At 37.7% G+C, this 5,978-nt stretch overlaps 1 pseudogene; it reads right to left on the reverse strand.

Moving 5' to 3' along the window:
* Window positions 1-1,962: 1,962 nt before the first annotated feature.
* On the reverse strand, window positions 1,963-3,513 carry LOC123254891 (annotated as a pseudogene).
* Window positions 3,514-5,978: the final 2,465 nt, after the last annotated feature.

The following is a 5,978-nucleotide window of genomic DNA, read 5'->3' on the forward strand; positions in this document are numbered from 1 at the left end:
TTTATATACATATACATATATATATATGTATATATATATATAAAACTAGAGGGGAAAAAGGATAGAATATTAAGAAAAATGGGAAAGAAGACAAAATGGAATAAATTTATATTCCATAAAAAAGCTCGTGGGGCAAACAGGGGAGAAGACCAATACACTGGAAGGGTAAAGAGGTTCGAGATAGGAAATACTTAATACTTAAGTGCATTGAAATTAACTTAAAGAGAGAAGGATAACCAGATTCATTAGGGCAGAGAGTTGATTCACACCCTACAGAGAAGTAGAAGGGTAACAAAAGGACTGGTGGGGAGGGAAGCAACACTAGGGAGGGAGCGGGTGGGGGTTTAGCTTAAAAAGACCCTAAAGAAGAATAAGAGGGTAATAAGAAGGGAGAGGGAATAAAGGAAAATACAATAAGTGAGGGGATCAGGGGAACTGATTAAAAACAAAACACTGGTATAGAAGGAAATAGTGAAAGAAGAAAGGGCAGGTCAAAGAGAGAGAATCAAAACATCTGGGAATACACAGTTCATAATTATAACTCTGATGGTGAATGGGATAAACTCACCCATAAAATGGAAGCAAAGAGCAGAGTGGATTAGAAATCAAAATCCTACCATATGTTGTCTATAAGAAACACACATGAGACAGGCAGACATACACAGAGTGAAAATGAAAAGCTGGAGCAAAATCAATTGGGCTTCAACTGAGAAAAAGAAGGCAGGAGTTGCAATCATGATTTCTGACAGAGCCAAAGTAAAAATAGATCTGGTTAAAAGAGATAGGGAAGGTAATAACATCCTGATAAAATGCAATATAAACAATGAAGAAATATAAGTACTCAACATGTATGCACCAAGTAGTATAGCATCCAGATTTTTAAAGGAGAAGGTAGAGGAGCTCAAGAACGAAATAGATAGCAAAAGTATACTAGTGGGTAACCTCAAACTTCCCCTATCAGATCTAGATAAATCAAACCAAAAAATAAATAAGAAAGAGATAAGAGAGGTGAATGAAATCCTAGAAAAAATAGAGCTAATAGATATATGGAGAAAAATAAATAGGGACAAAAAGGAATATACTTTCTTTCAGCAGCACATGGAACATTCACTAAGATTGACTATGTACTAGGGCATAGAAACATGGCAAACAAAGGCAAAAAAGCAGAAATAATAAATGCAACCTTATCAGATCATAATGCAAAAAAATAGTTATAAGCAAGGATACATGGAGAGGCAAACCAAAAACTAATTGGAAATTAAATAATATGATGCTCCAAAATGAGTTAAAGAACAAACCATAGAAACAATTAATAATTTCATTGGAGACAATGACAATGATGAGACTTCTTGCCAAAACCTATAGGATGTAGACAAAGCAGTTCTAAGGAAAAATTAATATCATTGAGTGCATATATTAACAAATTAGGGAGGGCAGAGGTTAATGAACTGGGCATGCAACTTAAAAAACTAGAAAGAAAACAAATTAAAAATCCCCAGATGAAAACTAAATTAGAAATACTAAAAATCAAAGGGGAAATTAATAAAATCAAAAGTAAAATAACTATTGAAATTAATAAATAAGACTAGAAGCTGGTATTTTGGAAAAACCGATAAAATAAACAAAGTACTGGTAAATCTAGTAAAAAAATAGTAAAGAAGAAAACAAAATCATCAGTATCAAAGATGAAAAGGGAGACTTCACCCAATTATTGCCCAATTATACAGTAATAAATATAGCAATCTAGGTGATATGGGTGAATAATTACAAAAATATAAATTGCCTAGATTAATAACAGAAGAAATAGAATACTTAAATAACTCTGGTTTTTCATCGTCATTTTGTGTATTTCCAAAACACCTCTCCCTTCCTTATTCCTATTTAATTTGCTGGGTGAGTGATCATGACTTACTCTAGACATGTTCATTTTCTATTGCAAGACTCAATGGATGATCACTGTTTTCAGCCTACATCAATCACTCTTACAATGTTACTTTGCATCATGGAACCACTAAGGGTTGTTAGTAGAAATACAAGGCTGGCCTCAAAAACCTATGCCACTACCATCTAAGGGTGAAAATTTCTTCTGGCTTCCTGAACCATAGGGACCTCTCATTGATGCTATTATACCTCCCTTTCTTATCACTTGTTCACAAGGATCCATATAATTGATCTGACAATAACTTTCTTTTCTCTGATATCTCCTTTCCTTTTCCATCTTACATTGGGTGAATCATAATTTTTTTTTCTCTTCTACTCATTCTCCCTCTTGCCTTAATGGTATTTCTTTACTTCTGTGATTCTTTTTCTTTTTTATTCCAAATTTTACAAAATCAAATAAAATAAGCATTTCTATATACAAAGAAAAAAATTTACATGAGTGAATTTACAAATATCTCATATCTTTAGCTTACCTTTTTTTAATGTCTTATATAATAAATCTGGTCCATAAGTGTCCTAATTCTTCCCTACCCTCCCTGCATTACAGAAGGCCACATCTGGGAAACCAACATATTCATATATATTAAGTCTTTCATATTTTCATCTTTCAGTTTACTTTCTGGAAGTAACATTCACAGTTCATTCTTCCAGCATAATTGCAGATGTGCATAATATCTTCTTAGATCTACTCATTTCAATGTCCATTTTCTCCACTTCTGTATTTCTTAATTGTGAAGTTCTTCCATCCTCAGCTCTTCCTGATCCCTCATAAGATCCTTGAGTAAAAGAAAAAAACAAAAGATTTATATAATGCTCATGATAGACATATTCCATTTCACTTTCCACTTTGCCTTTTGCATCTTTCAAGATTTTTTCAACCTGTTCTCTTTGCTGCTATTCCATCTCGTCTAAAGACTTCCATCTCTAGGAATATTCAAACTCAAAGGTGCCATATTGAGTAAAACATGAAGGGTTCCCTATCTCCTTTTGATACATTGGATTCTTCTGTGCAAGCTTTTCAGGAAGATCATATTACTCATCTAGTTCCTCAAGTTGTTCTACAATGACTGGATGAGGAATTGTCAACAAAAATGATTCTTCCCCACATTTGTTCAATTGCTTTTCTTACAGCTGGCTTTGAAGTGAATTTGCCCATTCCTTTCCCTGTGGATATTTCACAGTCCTCCACAATTACAACTGCCTTTTCTTTAAGTCCAAATTGGCCAAATGCTTCTTCCAGTAATTCATTGGAAATGTAGGGTGAAAGATTTTGAGAGGACACCTGGCATATGAGGCAAAAGGAAAACAAAGTTTTTGCTTAGTCCTAGGATGTGTCTATCAGGGCTCTAGATTACAGTTTTGGGAATCAAAATCCTTTGACCTTGTTGATAAAGACTTTGCTAGATTTTAATTTTTAACAAATAATCTTTAAAGTCCTCACATGTAATATTAGTTGGTAGATTTCTAACAAATAAGCTACATCTCTGTGGTTAAGCTTTTTCTCTAGTCTTCCTCAAGAGAAACAAATTTGCTTTAAAGACCTGAGTCTGAGATCTCTTCACTGTGGGTCATGGGTCCACTGGTTCAGGATCCCTGGTGATGGAGGTGAGGGGGATGGGAGGTGCATTTTAGGTAGAGAACACAGAGCAGCCCCCCCAGATGAAGATAACAGTTCAGATAAGGCACCTGAGACTGGACCTGGAGGGCAGTGTCCACCAGGAGGAGATAGAGGCTGAGACAAATGGTACCTACTATGAACACAGGGCAGCTGCTAGAGGAAGACCAGGCTTTAGTGGGTCTGGCAAGGACACCTGTTGCTTCACCACCACAGCCACCTGTTGCACTTTTGGCAATGACTACCCTAGTGAAGTGCTTGGCAGTTTAGGTTCAAATGTGAAAAATTCACAGAAGCTTTTTTTGAGTATCAAAGAGAAGTTTTATTATCATAAAAGTTAGTGGAGTAGACCAAGGAGGGTCTATCCCTTTACAGACTAATTTGAGAGAGCTTTTATTGCTTTTATTGGGGGGGTATCAGTATAATCAGACTCATGTAAATGGGTCAGGGATTTCCTTGACCAATTAGAAAAACAAGATCCTTTTAGGTCATTTCCTCTAGGGATCTAAGTCACAGTCTCACAGCCCAGGTAGCAAAAACTCGTGAAGAAAATCTCGAAAAACAAGATGTAGTTGCCCCCTTCTTCATGCTCAAAGTATAATTTGTAATGGCTGCTAGGCATGAAGGAGAAAAATATATCATTCCCTCTTTTTTTCTTTTATGGCAGGAGAAAAGAAGGGTAAGGGGCTGTGTTCAGTCAGTCTCTAGCTACTTCTTGTTGATATTGGGCAGTGTCATGGGGCTCCTGTCTCCTGCCATCCTGAAAGTCAATGCAGGCTCATTAAAGAATGTCTTGTGTAAAGAGGGAATATCCAAGAAACTGTAGATGGAATGTCTGCAGTCTAGAAGAAATAAACTTAAACTAAGATGTAAAAAAAGGCAAGGGCTAAAAATGAAGCCCGGAAATATCACCAAGGAAGTGACAAAGAGTCCTAGGAAAGTCAAAGCCCAGAACTTCCAGGAGGAGTTGGAGGAATTTAGATCATGGAGCATCTCCTCAGCAATGGTGATGATCAATCATACTTGTTCTGACTAGTTGCCACACAAACAACAAACTTCTCCTAGGAAGCCTCAAGTACTACCCTGAGTTGCCTTAGAGGCATCAAGGGAAGGCCTGTTTTGGGTCAAGGACTGATGTTGGAGTTTAAGGCCTCTAACCAGGTTGTCATTGAGTTTAGCCAATTGGGAGGAGAGTTCTACCAACTGTAAGAAAGACATAACAGTTCCAGCAATCTCATTGGCCAGTCACCCAGAAACGACCAGAGTAAAGAGCAGCAACAAAAGAGGCAGAGCCTTTCTGACAGGTGAAATGGGGTGAATGGAAAAAAGAGATCAAAGGTAACGGGGTAGTAGCATGAAGAGATGTCGGCACTGGCAGGGCATATGTGAGAGCACAGGAACCTGCAGAGATCTGATCCACAAAGGAAAAAAGGCCACTAGAAGGACGAGTAGAGATAAAGATATTTTTTTCACTGAATTATTAGACCTGATCAAGGTCTGGGAAGGTAAGAAACTCTTTTTTTTATTTTTTTTTATTTTTTTAAACATTTATTAATATACATTTTTAACATGGTTACCTGATTCATGCTCCTCCTATCCCCTTCACCCCTCCCCCCCGCAATCCCCTCACCCATGGCCGATGCGCATTTCCACTAGTTTTGTCATGTGTCCTTGATCAAGACCAATTTCCAAATTGTTGGTAGTTGCATTGGTGTGGTAGTTTCGAGTCCACACCCTCAATCATGTCCACCCCGACCCATGCGTTCAAGCAGTTGTTTTTCTTATATGTTTCCTCTCCTGCAGTCCTTCCTCTGAATGTGGGTAGCATCTTTACCATAAATCCCTCAGAATTGTCCTGGGTCATTGTATTGCTGCTGGTACAGAGGTCCATTACATTCAATTTTACCACAGTATATCAGTCTCTGTGTACAATGTTCTTCTGGCTATGCTCCTTTCGCTCTGCATCTGTTCCTGGAGGTCTCTCCAGTTCGCCTGGAACTCCTCCAGTTTATTATTCCTTTTAGCACAATAGTATTCCATCACCCGCATATACCACAGTTTGTTCAGCCATTCCCCAATTGAAGGACATACCCTCCTTTTCCAATTTGTTGCCACCACAAAAAGCGCAGCTATGAATATTTTCGTACAAGTCTGTTTATCTATGATCTCTTTGGGGTACAAACCCAGCAATGGTATGGCTGGATCAAAGGGCAGGCATTCTTTTATAGCCCTTTGAGCATGATTCCAGATTGCCAGCCAGAATGGCTGGATCAGTTCACAACTCCACCAGCAATGCATTAATGTCCCAATTTTGCCACATCCCCTCCAACATTCATTACTCTCCCCTTCTTTCATTTTAGCCAATCTGCTAGGTGTGAGGTGATACCTCAGAGTTGTTTTGATTTGCATTTCTCTAATTATT

The sequence above is a fragment of the Gracilinanus agilis genome, unplaced genomic scaffold, assembly GCF_016433145.1.
Source record: "Gracilinanus agilis isolate LMUSP501 unplaced genomic scaffold, AgileGrace unplaced_scaffold35020, whole genome shotgun sequence".
Classification (NCBI taxonomy): domain Eukaryota; kingdom Metazoa; phylum Chordata; class Mammalia; order Didelphimorphia; family Didelphidae; genus Gracilinanus; species Gracilinanus agilis.